This window comes from Callithrix jacchus, chromosome 2, assembly GCF_049354715.1.
Source record: "Callithrix jacchus isolate 240 chromosome 2, calJac240_pri, whole genome shotgun sequence".
In the NCBI taxonomy this organism is placed as follows: Eukaryota; Metazoa; Chordata; class Mammalia; order Primates; family Cebidae; genus Callithrix; species Callithrix jacchus.
The window spans coordinates 3586822-3608880 of record NC_133503.1 but is presented as its reverse complement, the minus strand read 5'-3'; the positions used below and the strand labels follow the sequence as shown (position 1 = coordinate 3608880).

General features: G+C 46.7%; 1 protein-coding gene across 14 annotated transcripts in view; it reads right to left on the bottom strand.

The window, feature by feature from the left end:
* The window catches only part of TMEM248 (transmembrane protein 248), a 38429-nt gene extending 20951 nt beyond the window's left edge, over positions 1-17478 (bottom strand). For 5 of the 14 annotated variants that reach the window (XM_078354110.1, XM_078354092.1, XM_078354119.1 and 2 more), the window contains exon 1: positions 17164-17417. The gene's annotated coding sequence lies outside the window, so the exon portion shown is untranslated. Of the gene's footprint in view, positions 1-16519; positions 16757-17163; positions 17418-17443 lie in introns of those variants that run through there. The other 9 variants (XM_078354100.1, XM_078354131.1, XM_078354083.1 and 6 more) reach the window with 5 other exon arrangements.
* Between the last annotated feature and the right edge of the window lie 4581 nt (positions 17479-22059).

The following is a 22059-nucleotide window of genomic DNA, read 5'->3' as shown; positions in this document are numbered from 1 at the left end:
CTGTATACCAAGTGGAAAGCCTACAAGACATGGATGAATTCCTACACACATACCACCTACCAAGACCTGATGGTTTCACTGCTGAGTTCTACCAAACACTAAAAGAAGAAGTAATACCAATCCTACTAAAACTATCTCAAAAAACAGAGAAAGAGGGAGTACTTCCAAACTCATTCTAGGAGGCCAATATTACCCTGATACCAAAACCAAATATACACCAAAAAACAGAAAATGACAGAGCAATATCCCTGATGAAGACTGCTGCAAATCTCCTCAACAAAGGAAAACCAAATTCAACAAAACATTAAAAAGATCATTCGTCACGACCAGGTGGATTTATCCCTGGGAAGCAAGGATGGTTCAACATATGCAAACAAATCAAAGTGATCTAGCATATCAGCGGAATAAAGGACAAAAACCATACGAGCATTTCAACTGATGCCAAAAAAGCATCTGATAAAATTAAACTTACCTTCATGATACAAACCCTCAAAAAACTGGGCTTAGAAGGAACATAGCTCACACAATAAAAGCTATATCCAACAGGCCCACAACTAGTATCACACTGAATGGGGAAAAACTGAAAGCCTTTCCTCTAAGATCTGGAACACAACAAGGATGCCCACTGTCCTCACTGTTATTCGACATAGTACTGGAAGTCCTAACTACAGCAATCAGACAAGAAATACAGAAAATCCAAACTGGAAAGGAAGAAGATAAACTTCCCTTCTTTGCAGATGGTATGATCTTATATTTGGAAAAACCTAAATACTCAATCAAAAAACTAGTAGAACTGATGGACAAATTCAGTACAGTTGCAGGATACAAAATCAACCACAAATATCAGTAGCATTTCTATGTGCCAACAGAGAGCAATCTAAAAAAGAAATCCAGAAGCCAGGTACGTGTGCTCATGCCTATAATCCCAGCACTTTGGGAGGCCGAGGCAGGTGGATCACTTGAGGCCAGGAGTTCAAGACCAGCCTGGTAAACATGGTGGAACCCCATCTCTACTAAAAAAAAAAAAACAGAAATTAGCCGGGCATGATGGTGTACGTCTGTAATCCCAGTTACTGGGGAGGATGAGGCACGAGAATCCGTTGAAACTGGGAAGCGGAGGTTGCAGTGAGCCAAGGTGATGCCATTGCATTCCAGCCTGGTGACAGAGTGAGACTCTGCCTCAAAAAAAAAAAGCAGCACACTTCTATTTCAAGTCTGCAAAGAGATTTTCATTATAAGTGTTACAGTTTAATGAATGCTTCACCTGCAACCTCTAACCAATCAGTTTTTCTCCTTTAATCTGTTAACATAAACCATGTTGATTTTTTTCATGTTAACTCATATTTGCGCTCCTTGGAAAAGTTTAATCACAATTTTTAAAAGACTACACTGCTGGTACACATATGCTAAACTGTATTATGAATTTTTACATCTATTCATAAGTGAGATAAGAAAAGTATAAACCACTATCATACTCTCTTCTCCGTGACTGTACATCAGCCCTCCCCATCTATGCGGGATCCACATCCACAGATTCAACCAACTGCAGACTAAAAATATTCAAAAAATAAAGTAAGGCTGAGCACAGTCGCTCATGCCTGTAATCCCAGCACTTTGGGAGGCCCAGGTGGGAGGATCACTGGAGGTCTGAAGTTTGATACCAGCCTGACCAACATGATGAAACCCTGTCTCTACTCAAAACACAAAAATTAGCTGAGCATGGTGGTACGTGGGTGACAAAAGCAAAACACTGTCTCAAAAAACAAGCAAGCAAAAAACATTTAAAATACATTTAAAAACAATAAAAAATACACATTAAAAAATAATAATACAATACACTGGGCACAGTGGCTCACACCTGTAATTCCAGCACTTTGGGAGGCCAAGGTGGGCAGATCACAAGGTCAGGAGTTCGAGACTAGCCTGGCCAACACAGCGAAACCCCATCTCTACTAAAAATACAAAAATTAGCCGGGTGTGATGACACGCGCCATGTGTAGTCCCAGCTACTCGGGAGGCTGAGGCAGGAGAATCGCTTGAACCCAGGAGGTGGAGGTTGCAGTGAGCTAAAACTGCGCCACTGCATTCCCACTCCAGTCTGGACAACAGAGTGAGACTCTGTCGCAAAAAAAAAAAAGTATAAAAACTATTTACATAATACTTGCATTGTATTAGGTACTGTAAATAATCTAGTGATGATTTAAAGAAAATGGAGCCAGGCAGGTAGGCGGCTCACATCTGTAATCCCAGCACTTTGGGAGGCCAAGGTAGGTGGATCACCTGAGATCACTAGTTCGAGGCCAGCATGGCCAACATGGTGAAACCCCATCTCTACTAAAAATACAAAAGTCAGTCAGATATGGTAGCGTGCACCTGTAATCCCAGCTACTTTGGAGGTTGAGGCAAGTGAAAGTCTGGAACCAAGGAGGCAGAGGATGCAGTGACTGGAGATCGCACCACTGCACTCCAGCCTGGGTGACAGAGCAACACTCCATCTCAAAAATAATAACAACAATAACAATCTAGAAACAACACTTGTTAGGTTAAGATTAATAGGATTCAGCCGGGCATGGTGGCTCACACCGGTAATCCCAGCACTCTGGGAGGCCTAGGCAGGCGGATCACCAGGTTGGGAAATCGAGATCATCCCATCCAATACGGTGAAACCTTGTCTCTACTAAAATTACAAAAAATTAGCTGGGCATGGTAGCATGTGTAGTCCAGATGCTCCGGAGGCTGAGGCAGGAGAATCACTTGAACCTGGGAAGCGAAGTTTGCAGTGAGCCGAGATTATGCCACTGTACTCCAGCCTGGGCAACAGAGTAAGACTCATGTCTCAAAAAAAAAAAAATTATTTCATAAATAAAAACATCAACAGTAAATTAGAGTTCTATTTATTAAGCAAGAACAAAACCTTAATCTTTTCTTTGGACACAGAGTCTTACTCTGTTGCCTGTGCTGGAGTACAGTGGCGCAATCTCTGCTCACTGCAACCTCCGCCTCCTGGGTTAAGCGATTCTCCTGCCTCAGCCTCCTGAGTAGCTAGAATTACAGGCACATGCTACCATGCCTGGCTAATTTTTTTTTTTTTTTAGTAGAGACAGGGTTGACTAGGCTGGTCTCAAACTCCTGTCCTAAGTGATCCACCCGCCTAGGCCTCCCAAAGTGTTGGAATTAGAATTAGAGGTGTGAACCACTGCACCCAGCCCAAAACTTTAATCTGATACAAAAATGGGTAAGGCTCACTTTCTTTTTTTTTTTTTTTTTTTTGAGACAGAGTCTCGCTTTGTCACCAGGCACCAGGCTGGAGTGCAGTGGCACAATCTCAGCTCACTGCAACCTCCGCCTCCCGGGTTCAAGCAATTCTGTCTCAGCCTCCCGAGTAGCTGGGACTACAGGCGCATGCCACCACACCCAGCTAATTTTTGTATTTTTAGTAGAGATGGGGTTTCACCATGTTGGCCAGGATGGTCTCGATCTCTTAACCTTGTGATCCACCCGCCTCGGCCTCCCAAAGTGCTGGGATTACAGGTGTGAGCCACTGTGCCCGGTCGTAAGACTCATTTTCTATCTGGAACTACAATTACAAAACATTCAGAAAAATAATAGAAAAATCTGAATTAGAATTCATTCGCTTCAAGGAAAACAGTCAATAAAACCACATCACAAGAATTTAAACAGTTACATTAACATATACACCCACAAAATGTCAAATATTGCCAACATAAGCCAATTTAATATGAGAAACATCCAGTACAGAGTAATTATAGTCATTAAGAAAGCAGAAGAATGGGCTGGGCTCAACGGCTCACGCCTGTAATCCCAGCACTTCAGGAAGCCAAAGCAGGTGGATCACCTGAGGTCAGGAGTTCAAGACCAGCCTGACCAACATGGTGAAATCCATCCCTACTAAAAATACAAAAATTTGCTGGCCATGGTGGTGTGTGCCTCTAATCCTAGCTACTCAGGAGGTTGAGGCAGGAGAATTGCTTGAACCTGGGAGGCAGAGGTTGCACTGAGCCGATATCATGCTATTGCATTTGCACTCCAGCCTGTGCAACAAGAGAGACTCCATCTCAACAAAAAAAAAAGTAAAAGAATGTTTGAATAAAACTATTAAGATTCCAAACATTTTACAAACTTAAAATTTCTTTCTACCATTCACAAGCATTTTTAAATAGGAAATTAATGAAGACTAAATAAATGTATTCCCTCTGCAAAGAGTCACAGCAAAGTTTCTGTAAGCGAATCAGTGGCAAATGTTAGTCTTAATTAATGAATAAATTAAGTTCTGTTTAGGGAAAAGAAAAGGAGATAAAAGAAAGCACATTATCTGACCCCTCCCCCTAAATTCATTCCAACTCCAATTAGGGCATCCTGGTGTTGACCAAGATAAAGAAACAAATGACCATCACTGGGAAGCTGCCTCTGAAAAGTCCAGGGATTTAAGGTACACAAAACACAGCCAAAAGGCAATTTCACAAGCACGTGAGAGGATGTGATTAAAATCTATCAGCACAGTGCCTTTTATCTCCGAGACTAACTCAACCAAGACCCTAAACATCAGATGGCACTTTAAGTAAGCAAAAGGCAATACCAAGATTATCCCAAAGCTATCTCTAGCAACCACAAGTTCCTTAAAAAGGGGCGAGAAAGGGCTGTGTTATAAACTTCCTGGAGACCAACTTGGCCATACGTACCAATAGTGATACAATCTGGCATATTTTATGTCCAACATTCTACTTCTCAGAACTAAACCTAAGGAAACACCCATTGCTCCGAAGATTTAACTACTGAGAGTTATTTTTGGAGTATTCGCAACTGTTAAAAAAAATAAAATAAAATAAAAGGGAAAACCACATATCCAGTAACAGCAAGGAACAACTGAATAAAAGTAGGATTTCTCCCCAGCATCACACCCGTTAAAAACACAAGACCTGCAGCCGGGCGCAGTGGCTCACACCTGTAATCCAAGCACTTTAAGAGGCCAAGGCAGGTGGATCACCTGGGGTCTGGAGTTCAAGACTAGCCTGACCAACATAGCAAAACTCCGCCTCTACTAAAAATACAAAACATTAGCCAGGCGTAGTGGCGGGCACCTGTAATCCCAGCTACTCAGGAGGCTGAGGCAGGAGAATCACTTGAACCCAGGAGGCAGAGATTACGGTGAGCTGAGATCCCGCCATTGCACTCCAGCCTGGGCAACAAGAGCAAGACTCCATCTCAAAAACAAAACAAAACAAAAAAAAACACAAGATCTGGACGTGGTGCCACACACCTGTAGTTCCAGCTACTTTGGGGCTGAGGCAGGAGGATGGCTTGAACCCGGGAGTTTGAGGCTGCAGTGAGCTATGATTACACCACTGCAATTTAGCCTGGGTAACAGACTGAGATCGTGTCCCCAACCCCCCAAAAAAGGGGAAGCTGGGCACAGTGGCTCGCACCTATAATCCCAGCACTTGGGGAAGCCGAGGTGGGCAGATCACCTGAGGTCAGCAGTTCGAGACCAGCCTGCCCAACACGGTGAAACTTTACCTCTACTAAAAATACAAAAAATTAGCTGGGTGTGGTGCACGTGCCTACAGTCCCAGCTACTTGGGAGGCTGAGGCACATACATACTGTTTGAACCTGGGAGGCAGAGGCTGCAGTGAGCTGAGATTGTGCCACTACACTCCACCCTGGGTGATAGAGAGACTCTCTGTCTCAAAAAAATAAATAAAATAAAAAACAATACCCACAGGATCTAAAATATCACATACAGTGGCCATAAAAAAGAATAAAGTTGATCGGGCACGGTGGTTCATACCTGTAATCCTAACACTTTGGGAGGCCAAGGCAGGTGGATTGCCTGAGCTCAGGAGTTCGAGACCAGCCTAGGAAACACAGTGAAGCCCTGTGTCTACTAAAAATACAAAAAATTAGCCAGGCATGGTGGTGTGCACTTGTAAACCCAGCTACTCGGGAAGCTGAGACAGAAGAATCACTTGAACCTGGAAAGCGGAGGTTGCATTGAGCCAAGATTGCGCCACTGGCCACTGCACTCCAGCCTGGGTGACAGAGACTCCATCTCAAAAAAAAAAAAAAAAAAAGAATAAAGTCATGTTGCCTGCAGCAACATGGATAGAGTTAGATGCCATTACCCTCAGTGAAGCGAGAAACAAAATCTAATACCCATGTTCTTACTTATAAGTGAGAGCTAAATAATGGGTATACATGGGTACGATGGAAACCGTAAACACTAGTGACTCCAAGACTAAGGTGGGAGCTGAAACATCACTCATCAGGCACAATGTTCACTATTTGGGTAATGGGTACACTAGAAGTCCAACCCCACCAATACGCAGTATGTACATGTAACAAACATGCATGTGTAACTCCTGAATCTAAAATAGAGTAAAATTTAAAAATAAACTGGGCACAGTGGCTCACGCCTGTAACCTCAGCAGTCTGGGAGGCCGAGGCAGGTGGTGGATCACTTGTCAGGAGTTCAAGACCAGCCTGGCCAATATGGTGAAACACCATCTTTACTAAAAATACAAAAATTAGCCAGGCATGGTGATGCATGCCTGTAATCCCAGCTACTCGGGAAGCTGAGGCAGAAGAATCGCTTGAAGCCAGGAGACAGAGGTTGCAGTGAGCTGAGATAGCGCCACTGCACTCCAGCGTGGACAACGGTCAGACACCAATTAACAAACAAACAAAGCCACACACAGTCAGACAACTTCAGATTAAGTGCTTGTGTATGCACACACAGGCACCCACATGGGAAAAAGAGCACGCCTTCAAAGGTGCACAGTGATGATCTCTAGCTCTCTAGCTGGTCAAACTACCAATTTCTGGGTCTTTTTTTTCTGATCATGAATATGTATTGCCTTTCGAATAATTATTTTTTTGAGACAGGGTCTTGCTCTGTTGCCCAGGCTGGAGTGCAGTGACTTGATCATACCTCACTGCAGCCTTGACTTCCCAGGATCAAGTGATCCTCCCACTTCAGCCCACCAAGTAGCTGGGACCACAGGCACAGCCACCAAACTTGGCTAATTTTTTTTTTTTTCCAGTAGAGTTGAGGTCTCACTATGTTGCCCAGGCTGGGCTCGAACTCCTGGGCTCAAGCAATTCTCCAGCTTCAGCCTCCTAAGGTGCTGGGATTACAGGTATGGCTCACTGTGCCTAGCACTAATAATAATAATTTTCTTTTTTGAGATAGGGTCTCACTTTGTTGCCCAGGCTGGAGTTCAGTGGCACGATCTCAGCTTACTGCAACGTACACCTCCCAGGTTCAAGTGATTCTGCTGCCTACATGTCCCAATTAGCTGGGATTACAGGTGTACGCCACCACACCTGGCTAATTTTTTGTAATTTTTAGTTGAGGTGGGGTTTTGCCATGCCAGGCTGGTCTTAAACTCCTGACCTCAAGTGATCCACTCACCTCAGCCTCCCAAAGTGCTGGGATTACAGGCGTGAGCCACCATGCTTAGCTCTAATAATTTTGAATAGTAAAACTTAAAAACACAAATAATCCTCAATTGATCCTGACAGTCTAGTGGTTAGAATAAAACTTCATTAAATTTTAATTCCATTCATTTTCTTCAGTAATCAAAGCAATGAGTAGAAAAAAAAACAGGAATTTAAGAGTAACTTCTTAACCTAGAGAAAAGAAAATAGAAAACAGGACTGTCCTCTGATCTATTCTGGAGCTAAGAAAGGTAATCGTTAATTTGCAGGGATCTGTATAAGAGGGCTCTGTGAGAAACCAAAGAGCAAATGAGAAAGAACATTTAGAGGTGGCTTCTCCAGATAACTGGGCACTGTGTGGTCCTGGGGCAGGCGCTGCCTGGTGTTCTCCAGAGAAGCACGGGCTCCTCCTTTAGGGTAGAGGATGACAGGCCAGTGGATGACATGGGGTGGGGAGTTAGGGGTGGCCATGAGGTGAAAGCGTGCCCAGGATGGGGAGGTATCTGGCAAGGCGGGAGAGAAGAAATTCAAGAAAGAAGAAGTTATCAGCCAGCTTTGCTGAGAGCTGAACAAGTCTTAAGAACAAAAGGACAGATCTCTGTTTCCATCTGTTCTTTAAAAAGTTCTCAGCTGTGCACAGTGGCTCATGGCTGTAATCCCAGCACTTTGGGAGCCTGAGGTGGGAGGATCATGAGGTCAAGAGATCGAGACCAGCCTGACCAACATAGTGAAACCCCATCTCTACTAAAAATACAAAAATTAGCTGGGTGTGGTGGCATGCACCTGTAGTCCCAGCTACTTGGTAGGCTGAGGTAGGAGAATAGCTTGAACCCTGGAGGCAGAGGTTGGAGTGAGCCGAGACTGTGCCACTGCACTCCAGCCTGGCGACAGAGACTCCGTCTCACAAAAAGAAAATAAAAAGTCCTCAGCCAGCCATGGTGACTCATGCCTGTAATCCCAGCACTTTGAGAAGCTGAGGCGGGCAGATCACCTGAGGTCAGGAGTTCAAGACCAGCGCAACCAACACAGCGAAACACCATCTCTACTAAAAATATAAAAATTAGCCAGGCGAGCTGGTACATTCCTGTAATCCCAGCTAATCGGGAGTCTGAGGCAGGAGAATCACTTGAACCTAGGAGGCAGAGGTTGCAGTGAGCCAAGATTTTGCCACTGCACTCCAGCCTGGGCAACAGAGTGAGGCTCTGTTTCCAAAAAAATAAACAAATAATAAGTTCTCAGGTGATAATAACAGGGATGGGGAAACTGAGGCAACAAGTAAACATCAAATGGCGCTTTAGGTAAGCAAAAGGCAATACCAAGTTTACCCTAATGATATCTCAAGCAACTCACAGATTGCAAGAACATAAGTTCCTTAAAGGTAGTAGGAGAAGGCTGTGTTATAAACTTTCAAAATACCACTGGTTCAGGTCAAAGGGACGGGGTGGGGGAGTGGATGCTGACTTTTTATTAAATGAGTTAACAAAAACACAGTTAACTGGGTTGGTGCAAAAGGAATCACAGTTTTCACCAACACATAACGTTGAAAACCGCAATTACTTTTGTACCAACCTAATATAAGGGGAGGAAAGGAGATAGTAACGGAGGAAGGCCTTCTGGCTGGGCACAGTAACTCACACCTGTAATCCCAGCACTTTGGGAGGCTGAGGTAGAAGGACCGCCTAAGGCCAAGAGTTCAAGACCAGCCTGGCCAACACAACCAGCCCTTGTCTCTACAAAAAATATTTTTTTTTTTTTTTGAGACGGAGTTTCGCTCTTGTTGCCCAGGCTGGAGTGCAATGGTGTGATCTTGGCTCATCACAACCTCCGCCTCCTGGGTTCAGGCAATTCTCCTGCCTCAGCCTCCTGAGTAGCTGGGATTACAGGCATGTGCCACCATGCCCAGCTAATTTTTTGTATTTTTAGTAGAGGCAGGGTTTCACCATATTGACCAGGATAGTCTTGATCTCTTGACCTCGTGATCCACCCACCTCGGCCTCCCAAAGTGTTGGGATTACAGGCTTCAGCCACCGCGCCCGGCCCTAAAAAATAATTTTTTAATAAATTAGCTAGGCATGGTGGTGCACACCAATGGCCCAGCTACTTGGGAGTCTGAGGTGGGAAGACTGCCTCAGCCCAAGAGGTCAAAGCTATAGAGAGTTATGATCATGCCACTGCGATCCAGCCTGGCAAGCAACATGGTGGAAAAAAAAAAAAGAGTAATTTTGCAACTTGATAATAACATTTCATCAGAAAGGAAGTAAATTACACTCACTATGCCAGACACAGGAAGCCCTTCACAGTTTCTTCCTCTCTCCAAAGTCCACGCATGTATGCCACATGGCTACCTGTCCAAGTTTTACACTAGCTTTATTATAAACCAGATTTACTGTTGTTTTACACTAGAATCTCTGGTTTAGAGAGGGATTCTATACTACCAGATAATATTTTCTAAATAGTTTCATTATTTTACCAAACTTGTTTTTAAGTGCACAGGTGCACTAAACTACCTGTGAACTCAGACGGTAGTCTAGTGATCACAAAAGTCACTTCGCGTGAAGAACAAAACCATCGTTCATCTTTTTTTTTTTTTGAGATGTTGTCTCAAACCACCATCCTGGCTGGTGTGCAGTGGCTCGATCTCAGTTCACTGCAACCTCTACCTCCTAGATTCAAGCAATTCTTATGCCTCAGCCTCCTGAATACCTGAGACTACAAGCGTCTGCCACCACACCCGGCTAATCTTGGTATTTTTAGTAGAGACGGGGTTTCACCATGTTGGCCAGGCTGGTCTCAAACTCCTGACTTCAAGTGATCTACCTGCCTTGCCCTCCCAAAGTGTTGAGATTCCAGGCGTGAGCCACCATGCCAGGCCCACCACTCATCTTAAACGAGATTTTCTACCTTAGGTTAAATGGGAAGTTTCGGAAAGGTGAGGAAGGGAGGATGGGAGAAGCAACCCCGCTCTCTAAAGGAAATACATCAGACTCGTGCTAAGAGAGAATGACAGAAACTCACCTTCACAAAGCAGAAAGTAGCATTTCTCAAATATCCTGTGATGTCTGAGACCCACAAAGAGCTTCAAGGCTGGGGGTTACAGACCCTTAGCCTGATAAACAAGTCATCAACTCGATCCAGATTATCCAATACATAGAGCTAAAGACACTTGCTGGTATCAAAGTAGCCCTGTGCAAGCTCCAGCACCCAGCTGGAAGTGGAAGTGGTCCTCCCACTTCACCTTCCAAGTAGCTGGGACTATAAGTACATGCCACCACTCCCAGCTAATTTTTTTAATTTTTTGTAGAGATGAGATTTTGGTCTCAAACCAGCCCAGGCTGGTCTCGAACTCCTGGGCTCAAGCAATTCTCCCACGTCAGCCCCCCAAATGCTGGGATTACAGATGTGAGCCACTGTGCCCAGCTCCCGCCAATCATCCTTGACACTCTCGCTCTCCTACAACCAGTTACCAAGTCCTATCGTTTCCATGTTTTAAGTGTCTCTCAAAAGCAGCTCTCACTCCATCCCCACTGACACTGCCTTCCTCAGCCAAACTGAATTGTTGTCTGGGCTGGGTGCTCACACCTGTAATCCCAGCACTTTTGGAGGCCGAGGCAGGCGGATCACCTGAGGCTAGGAGTTTGAGAGCAGCCTGGCCAAAGTAGTGAATTCCCGTCTCTAATAAAAATACAAAAGTTAGCTGGGCCTGGTGGCGCGTGTCTACGATCCCAGCTACTCCAGAGGCTGAGACAGGAAAACTGTTTGAACCCCGGAGGCAGTTCAAGTTTGAACCCCGGAGGCGCCACTGCACTCCAGCCTGGGCGACAGAACAAGACTCCGTCTTAAAAAAAAAAACAAAAGGCCAGGCGCGGTGGCTCACGCCTGTAATCCCAACACTTTGGGAGGCTGAGGCAGGTGGATCACAAGGTCAAGAGATTGAGACCATCCTGGCCAACATGGTAAAACCCCATCTCTACTAAAAAATACGAAAATTAGCTGGGCATGGTGGCATGCACCTGTAGTCCCAGCGACTCAGGAGGCTGAGGCAGGAGAATTGCTTGAACCAGGGGAGGCGGAGATTGCACTGAGCCGAGATCACGCCACTGCAGTTCAGCCTGGCCCCTGGTGACAGAACAAGCCTCTGCCTCAAAACAAACAAACAAAAAATAACAACCATTGTCTTATTTCCATGATGTTGCTTCTGCACTCCTCCTACCTTCAACAGTGCCGGACACCAGCAAGGTGCTTAACAATAATAATGTCTACCACCACTGCCTATTTTTTGAGAAAGGCACAGCTTTAAGAGTCTTGTACCTATTATGTATGATCCTTGCCATATCTCTATTTTACAGATGGGGAAATTAAGGCATATAGAAGTCCGCTAATATGCCCATGATCACAAGGGAAGTGAACCTGGATTCAAAACCAGCTGGCCTCCAGAGCTCATGCATTAACCACTAAGTTCTACTGCGGTCCAATAAATGGTATAGGTTTGAATAATTGAGTCAATCTGGCAGGGCACAGTGACTCATGCCTGTAATCCCAGCACTTTGAGCGGCTGAGATCAGCCAATCGCTTGAGCCCAGGAGTTTGAGACCAGCCTGGGCAACACAAGACCCTGTCTCTATAAAGAATACAAAATTTAGCTGGGTGTGGTGGTACATACCTACAGTTCCAGCTACTTGGAAGGCTGAGGTGGAGCAATCACCTGAACCCAGGCGGTTGAGGCTGCAGTGAGCTGTGAGTACATCACAGCACTCCAGCCTGGGAGACAGAGCAAAACTCTATCTCAGAAAATAAAAATAGGCCAGGTGTGGTGGCTCAAGCCTGTAATCCCAGCACTTTTAGTAGGAGGTAAGGCAGGGGAATCATCTGAGGTCAAGAGTTCAAAACCAGCCTGACCAACATGGAGAAACCACATCTCTACTAAAAATACAAAATTAGCTGGGCATGGTGGCACATGTCTGTAATCCCAGCTACACAGGAGGCTGAGGCAGGAGAATCACTTGAACCCGGAAGGCGGAGGTTGTGGTGAGCTGAGATCACACCATTGCACTCCAGCCTAGGCAACAAGAACGAAACTCCATCTCAAAATATAGCAATAATAAAAATAAAAAATTAAAAAGGAAAGGAAAAAAAGTCAATCCCATCAAATGGGATAAAGGCAGAAAAGCATCCGTATAGTTTTGCAATCAAGACATCAATAGTGATGTAAGCAAAACCCCTTTCACTAGATAGAGGCAAAAACCAAATGAGGAGGACAAAGGAGAGAGAAGAGAGCATTCTTAACAGTTACCACTTAGAACATGCCATTCGCAGGCACCGTGCCAAGTGCCTCACATAGCATCAAAGTTTTTAATCCTTGCAATACTGCAAGGTAGATACTGCTATTTCCATTTCGCAGATGAGAAAACATAATCAAATGAGGTAAACTAATTTGTACTAGGTCACACTGCAAATAAATGTCAGAAATGGATTCTGACTTAATTCATCTGCACAAAAGCCATGTCATCAATCACAATGGCAAGGTTGATAAGTCGGTTTCAAGTCAAATACCAAACTGGAGGGAGAAGAAAACAATCTCACATGCCATAGACATAGAAAGTGTATTTTAGTCACTGACTTTAACAAAGGCACACTTAAGACACCAACTTTTTTGAAGCTTAGAATGTTTCATTAATTTTCCTTTGCTTTGAGATCTAGTTTTAGTTCTTGGAAACTAGAATTACTTTATGATCCAGCAATCCCACTACTGGATATTTACCCCCAAAAACTGAAATCAGATTGTCAAAGAGAGGTCTGTAGCTCACTGCAGCACTATTCACAATACCCAAGTTATAGAATCAAGCTAAGTGTCCATTAACACGTGAAGAGATCAACAGAATGTGGGAAATATGCGCAATAGAATACTATTCAGCCTTAAACCAGAAAAATTCTGTCATTTGCAACAGCATGGACAGAAGTGATGAACGTTATACTAGAGAAATAAGCCAGGCACAGAAGCACAATATAGGATTCCACTTACATGCGGAATCTAAAAGACAGTGGAACTGTTCGCAGCAGAGAGCAGAACCATGGTTACAGAAGCGGGGAGCAGGGCACAGGGAGACGACGGTCAAAGGGTACAAAGTCTGTCAGACAAAAGGAACGTATTTTTTCTTGTTTGCATTATATTGCACAGTGTGGTGAATATAGTTAATACAGTTATTTTTTGATGGCTCACATCTTTAATCCCAGCACTCCGAGAGGCCGAGACAGGAGGATCACTTGAGCCCAGGAGTTCAAGAGAAGCCTGAGCAACAAAAAAATCTAAATGTCAGGTGTGGTGGTGCACGTGTGCTCCCAGCTACTCAGGAGACTGAGGCAGGAGTATAACTTGAGCCCAGGAGGTCGAAGGTGCAGTGAGCTGTAATCACCCACTGCACTCCAGCCAGGACAACAGAGCAGGACTCTGTCTTGTAATAATTTTTTTTAATTAAAAAATAAGGCCTGGTATGGTGGCTCATGCCTGTAATCCCAGCACTTTGGGAGGTCAAGGTGGGTGGATCACCTAAGGTCAGGAGTTCAAGACCAGTCTGGCCAAAATGGTGAAACTCTCGTCTCTACTAAAAATTCAAATATTAGCTGTGCATGGTGGTGGGTGCTTGTTATCCCAGCACCTCAAGAGGCTGAGGCAGGAGAAACACTTGAACCTGGGAGGGGAGGCAGCAGTGAAATGAGATTCTGCCACTGTACTACACAGCCCAGGTGACAGAGAAGACTCCATCTCCAAAAAACAATAAATAAAATAAAATAAAGGCTAAGGCTGAGGCCAGTGAGGACCTCAGATTAGTCATAAAATATAGAGCAATTACATGCAATGTAATTTTGAATGGCTTCAAAGGTTCTTCAGTACTGGGCAAGGGAAACACACAGTCTCCGTGACATGGACCCGATGTCATTAGAAGCCTCTGGAGAGGACAGAAGGGCTTGTCATTCATCCTTTGGCTGGAGCTGGAGCTGGAGCTGCAGAAAGCAGACTGGAGCTGTGCTCCTGTAAACTGATGACAGGCACTGAGACAACTCGCAGACCTCAAATGTAATTTCCTGATTGTCGATACCAGACAGGGATGACAATCAGCATCTTCTTCACTGTCCCTAATAAAATAAGTTAGGCACTGTTTCATGCCACCGGCTTTCTACAGAACAAGACAAATCCATTAAATGAAAACAATTCTTTAGAAATCAAAGGCTGGGCCTAGTGGCTCACGCCTATAATCCCAGCACTTTGGGAGGCGAAGGTGGGTGGATCACTTGATGCCAAGAGTTTGAGACCAGCCTGGCCAACACGGTAAAGCCCCGTCTTCAATAAAAATACAAAAATTACCCAGGCATAATTACCCGGGCATGCACCTGTAGTCCCAGCTACTCAGGAGGCCAAGGAACTGCTTGAACCCAGGATGTAGAGGCTGCTGATGGTGCCACTGGACTCCAGTCTGAGCGACAGAGCAAGACTCCATCTCAAAACAAAAACAAAAACAAAACAAAAATCTACCAGAGGGTAGATTGGATAGCTTATTTAACCCTCCCCAGCTGCTTCTGCCAGTACTTCTAGGCACCTATGGCGCAGCTACCTAGCCTCGGTGTTTGTCCACCAACTGGCCCTAGTTTTTTCACTTTCCAGCTAATTCTGAGTAGCCCAAATCCTCCCAATCTTTCTAGATCCACCTCAAAGGTCATTTCCTTTATGAGTTTCAGGCCGAGTGAAGTGGCTCACACCGAAAAACCCAGCACTTTGGGAGGCCAAGGCGGACAGATCACCTGAATTTGAGACCAACCTGGCCAACATAATGAAACCCCATCTCTACCAAAAACAGAAAAAAGTAGCCGGGTGTGATGGCGGGTGCCTGTAATCCCAGCTACTGGGGAGGCTGAGGCGGGGTAATTACTTAAACCTGAGATGCAGAGGTTGCAGTGAGCCAAAATTGAGCCACTGCACTCCAGCTTGGGGACAGAGCAAGACTCCTTCTCCAAAAAAATATAAAAATAAAAAAAGAAAGAAAATGTTTAATAGTAACCATAACAAAATTCCTAACAGTTGGTATGCCACTGTGGCAATTCTGTCCTGCCACATCTTCCAGCCTATTGCTTCCTCCAAGCATGTTCCTTGCAGGCAGAAACTATTAATATATTTGCACTTAGGCTGAGCACAGTGGTTCATGCCTGTAATCCCAGCACTTTGGGAGGCCGAGGTGGATGAATCACCTGAGGTCAGGAGTTTGAGACCAGCCTGGCCAACATGGTGAAACCCCATTTCTACTGAAAATAAAAAAATTGGCTGGGCGTGGTGACTCACACCTGTAATCCCTACGAGGGGGGCTGAGGCAGGAGAATCGCTTGAACCCGGGAGGTGGAGGTTGCAGTGAGCAGAGATCCCGCCACTGCATTCCAGCCTGGGAGACAAGAGTGAGACTCCACCTCAAATATATATATAATACATTATACATACTTTTTTTTTAAAATAATATATACATATTTGCAATTAGCTCTACAGCCGCAGCTAGAGTCTAAATGGAGTCGGTGCCAGTCAACCAGTGTTTGGTGATTCCAGTCCACCTCAATCAGGCCACAGGAATCCCCCCAGCATCTTCACTGCAAGTTGAAACTCTGAGTCCTAGAGAGTAAATGCACACCTAAGTATACCACAGGTGCGCAACGGGTCTATTTCCCATCAGAATTCCTAGACGAAAAGAGGAAGTAGGTGGACACCAAGATCGGTCAAGCGCTGGCGAAACATTCATCTACAAATGAGATACACATGCCCAGACCCCCAAGCTGACCCTAAGCTGACGGTGCTATGGAGACAAACCACGGGATCCCACATTCAGCAGCAGCCTCGGAGTTCCTCCTCCCACTCCCTCCCATAGCGGCGCACCTTTGAGGCAGGAAAGGAGCAGTTCAGGGGGAAGCCACAATCCTTACAAAGCAGGCTTCAGAGCAGCTCAGCACTCATCAGCCAGTGACAGCTGTAATCTGCCGGCTGAGAACTATAAACTCAGACAGCAGATTCGTCCACAAAGGCCTCCTCACCAGCTGTCCAATGGGCACAGCGTTGGGACGACTCAAAACTGCACAACGGGCCTGGTTTTATTCCTGACGGTGCCGTCCAGGGAACCGAAACCACATGCCTCTCAATCACCTTGCGATCGCTCCGTATTTGACATAAAACACGAACAAAGAACGCGCCTCATTCTGGCTATTTACCAAGCTTCACACGCGGAGCACCGCCAGGCCATTTAACTTTCTGCGCGTACGTCTCTCCCTCCCACCTTTGCGCGATGGGTCCCACCGGCAAACGGAGGAGAAACGCAAACACTCCCCAAAGGCGGAAAATGGCCAACGACCGAAAGGTTCCCGGTGCCAAATCCCAATTATCCAGGCCTCGGCTCCAGACGCGGTAATTCCAGCCGTCTCCAAGGCCGGCGGGGAACCCTGGCTCCGGGGACGCGGGCGGGCCAACAGCGGTGTAGACGGACCAGGCCGAGGTCGGCCGATCCTGGGCGACCCCCGCCAGCAGCTGGGGAAGGGGCTGCACCCCGAGAAACCGGGAAAGAAGCCGGCGGAGGAACCACTCCCGGCCAGCACGCCCCCCCCGCTCCCGGCCCCGCGAGCATCCCGGACAGACCCGACCCCAGCCCGCCCGCCCGCCCGCCCGCCCGCCAGACCCGGCTCACCCCGCCCCGGCGGGCAGCGGCGCGCCCCGGGCCCGGCCGGGCCAGCTGCTCGGCGGACGCCCGCGGACGCGCTGGGCTCACTCCTGGCAGCGCGCTGCGGGCCCGGGGCCGCTCGGCACCATCCTCCCCGCCTCGCTGGGGGCAGTGTCCGGCTCCGCGGGGCCGAAGCGAGTACCAGACGCCAACGGGGCTCCAGCCGCCGCCTCAGCTCTGGCGCCGGCAGCCGCGGTTTCCGGGTGAAAAAAAAAACACACACACACACACACACACGCACACGCACACGCCACCTCTAACGCGGCTGTGACCTCCGACCCCGGGCGTCCGACGGCGGCGCGGCCAGGACAAGCTTCGTCAGAAGCAGGCGGCGGAAACGCGCTTCCGGGCCGGGTGGCGTGCGTGGCGGACGTGCGTGGAGTGCGTGATGGAGGTTTGTGGGTCTGCGTGCGGGTTTGGTGCTGTGCGCGTGCGTGTGTGCGTGGTGCGTATGTGCGGCTCGTGGTCAGTGTGCGTCGTGTACAAAGGTGTGTGCGGTGCCTGTGTGTGTGTCGGTGCGCGCGTGTGTGACGGGTGTGTGTGTGCAGGGCGGATGTGTAGGGAGTGTGCACACGTTAGTGCACACAGTGTGTCCTTCTGTGTGCTCCGTGCGTGTGTCTGTTGATGTGCTGGAATATTAATCACTGCTGATAAACGTATGATTTGGGGCTGGGAGCGGTGGCTCACGCTTGTACTCCCAGCTCTTCGGGACGCCGAAGCAGGAGGATCAGTTGAGTCCAGGAGTTCGAGACCAGCCTGGGAGACATAGGGAGACTGTCTCTACTTATAAATAAAAACAAAATGAAGGCCGGGTGCGGTGGCTCACGCCTGTAATCCCAGCACTTTGGGAGGCCAAAGTGTACGGATCACGAGGTCAGGAGTTGGAGACCGGCCTAGCCAATATGGTAAAACCCCATCTCTACTAAAAATACAAAAATTAGCTGGCCGTGGTGGCGGGCGCCTGTAGTCCCAGCTACTTGGGAGGCTGAGGCAGAAGAATCACTTGAACCCGGGAGGCGGAGGTTGCAGTGAGCCAAGATCAGGCCACTGCACTCCAGCCTGGGCAACAGAGGGACATTCCGTCTCAAAAAAGTAAATTAAAAATAAAATGGAAAATGAAAATTTAAAAAGTGTATTTTTGTACAATCACTTTGCAAAGTAATTTGCATTATGCAGTACACTTAAAGATGTACACATCCTCTCTTGAGAATATATTATCCTGGAGAAACAGTACACTTAAAGACATATGTATCCTCTCTTGAGAATATACTACCCTGGAGAAACAGTTGCACTTATGCACCAGTAAACAAAATAATGCTCATAGCTGCACTGTTTATAGCAGCAGTATGGTTCCCTAAAAACTGGGGAGAAAAAGCAGCTGTCCATGCAGTCAAATGTAAAAATCAACTATGATATATTTACGGTGTGGTTTGTTTTTCTACAGACAGCATCTCCCCACTTTATCCAAGCTGGTCTTGAGCTACTGGGCCCAAGTGATCCTCCCGCCTCAGCCTCCCAAAGTTCTGGGATTACAGGTGTGAGCCACCACCCGTGGGCCACCTGCATGTTTAATCAGATACAAAAGACCAGTGAAAGCCGGGCGCGGTGGCTCACGCCTGTAATCCCAGCACTTTGGGAGGCCGAGGCGGGTGGATCACAAGGTCAAGAGATCGAGACCATCCTGGTCAACATGGTGAAACCCCATCTCTACTAAAAAAAATACAAAAAATTAGCTGGGCATGGTGGCGCGTGCCTGTAGTCCCAGCTACTCAGGAGGCTGAGGCAGGAGAATTGCTTGAACCCAGGAGGCAGAGTTTGCAGTGAGCTGAGATTGCACCATTGCACTCCAGCCTGGGTAACAACAGCGAAACTTCGTCTCAAAAACAAAACAAAAATTAGCCAGGTGTGGTGGCAGATACCTGTAATCCTAGCTACTTGGGGGTGTTGAGATGGAGAATGGCTTGAGGGCAGGAAGCAGAGGTTGCAGTGAGCCGAGATCACACCACTCCACTTCAGCCTGGTCGACAGAGCCAGACTTTGTCGAAAAACAAAAACACAAAACAAAAACAGTTACCATTTGACCTCACAATTCCGCTTCTGGAGACCCATGAGAATTGCAAACAAAAATTCCAACTAAACGGCTGTACAGGAGTGTTCATAGCAGCATATAATAGCCAAAAAGTGGAAGCAACTCAAAAGTTCATCAGCTGATTAATGGATAAACAAAATGTGGCAGATCCACGCAGCAGAATGGTAGTCAGCCATGAAAAGGAATGAAGAACTGATACAAACTACAGCATGTACGAATCTTAAACATATTGTGTCAAGTGAAAGATGCCGTCACGGCCAGTATGGTGAAACCCCATCTCTAGTAAAACTACAAAAGGTAGCCAGGTGTGGTGGTGCGTACCTGTAGTCCCAGCTACTCGGGAGGCTGAGGCAGGAGAATCGCTTGAACCCAGGAGGCAGAGGCTGCAGTGAGCCGAGATCGCACCATTGTACTCCAGCCTGGGCGACAGAGTGAGACTCCGTCTCAAAAAAAAAAAAATATTATTTATTTATTTATTTATTTATTGAGACGGAGTTTCGCTGTTGTCACCCAGGCTGGAGAGCAATGGCGCGATCTCGGCTCACCGCAACCTCCGCCTCCTGGGTTCAGGCAATTCTCCTGCCTCAGCCTCCTGAGTAGCTGGGATTACAGGCACGCGCCACCATGCCCAGCTAATTTTTTGTATTTTTAGTAGAGACGGGGTTTCACCATGTTGACCAGGATGGTCTCGATCTCTTGACCTCGTGATCCACCCGCCTCAGCCTCCCAAAGTGCGGGGATTACAGGCGTGAGCCACCGCGCCCGGCAAATTTTTGTTTTTCTTTTTTTTTTTTTTTTTTGAGACGGAGTTTCGCTCTTGTTACCCAGGCTGGAGTGCAATGGCGCGATCTCGGCTCACTGCAACCTCCGCCTCCTGGGTTCAGGCAATTCTCCTGCCTCAGCCTCCTGAGTAGCTGGGATTACAGGCACGCACCACTGTGCCCAGCTAATTTTTTGTAATTTTAGTAGAGACGGGGTTTCACCATGTTGACCAAGATGTTCTCGATCTGTTGACCTCGTGATCCACCCGCCTCGGCCTCCCAAAGTGCTGGGATTACAGGCTTGGGCCACCGCGCCCGGCGGACAGTTAACTTTTAAATGGCATGAGAAAGAAAGAAACTGACAAAGAGCCAGCAAAACCTTGAGATAAGTTTCTGGAAATCTGGGGTTCCCACTGTGAAGTCTTCTCAAACTCCTTAGCATGTATGATTCTGAGGCTTAGAGAAATTTCAGAGAGAAAATGCTTCCAACGAACCTACAGCATTGAATGCCATAATATCCACATTTTTTTGCTTATTTATTTGTTCATTTTGAGACAGGGTCTTGTACTGGGTCTTGTTCTGTTGCCCAGGCTGGAGTGCAGTGTCGCAATCATAGCTCACTGTAGCCTCAGCCTCTCAGGCTCAAGCAATCCTCCTGTCTCAGCCTCCCAAGTAGCTGGGACTACAGGTGTGTGCCACCACTCCCAGCTAATGCTTTTATTTTATGCTTTACAGAAACAGAGTGTCCATTGCCCAGGCTGGTCTCAAACTCCCAGGCTCAAGCAATCCTCCCATCTCAGCCTCCCAAAATGCTGGGATTACAGGTATGAGTCATTGCACACAGCCCCCACTTGTAAAATTAAGGCAGTAGTTCCTTGTCCCATACTTGCAAATATTTTTTTAACACTGAGATGGTTTTGAAATTAAAAAATAAGGCAGAGCATGGTGGCTCACACCTCTAATCCCAGCACTTTGGGAGGCTAAAGCCAGAGGATCACCTTAGGTCAGGAGTTCAAGACCAGCCTGGCCAACATGGTGAAACACTGTCTCTACTACAGATATAAAAAATAGCCAGGCATGGTGGGGGGCACCTATAACCCAAGGTACTCAGGAGGCTGAGTACAGGAGAATCTCTTGAACCCCAGAGGTGGAGGTTGCAGTGAGCTGAGATCGCGACATTGCACTCCAGCTAGGGTGACAGCATGAAACTCTGTTTCAAAAATAAATAATAAACAATAAAAAATTAAGTGACATTCCTTATCAAAAAAAGAATCAAGGCAGTAATAGAGAAAGAAGATCCACAAGAAGGACAGTACCTCTTGATCCAGTTCCCAGCGGGGTTTGAAAGGCCTTTCACAAACGTGTATGGGAAATGGTCAGGACTGAGAAGAAACTCTTTAAACAGTTCACTACGACAGGAACCCAGTGAAGAGTGTTGCTGAGGCCTACTAATGAGCTCCTTAGGGGCAGCAGAATAGATACAGGGCTGAACGGAGACACTGCTGCGAGAGGGATCACAGGGAAGGTCTGGTTCAAAGTTGGAATGTGTGATTTTTACACATGTATAATGTATATCGTGACAGTGTCTTCCTGACCTGAATGCCAATAAGGGAATGGATAATAATGTCTGAATGGAAATTTCTTTCCCTACTGAGTAAAACGAAATGAGGAATGACAAGTACATCTTTCTCCAAATAGACACGCAAAAATGAGAGCCTTTACCATTAACCAAACCAATTCACATAGTCCATCTGAAACCATGTCAGAGACCTGTGCCAGGCACAGCAGTTCAAGCCTGTAATCCCAGCGCTTTGGGAGGCTGAGGCAGGAGGGTCTCTTGAGGTCAGGAGTTCAAGACCAGCCTGGGCAACATGGCGAAAACCCATCTCTATAAAAAATACAAAAATTAGCCAGGCGTGGTGGCAGGGTGCATGTAATCCCAGCTACTTGAAGAACTAAAGTGGGAGCACGGCCTGAGCCCAGGGAGGTTGACACTGCAGTGAGCCATGACGG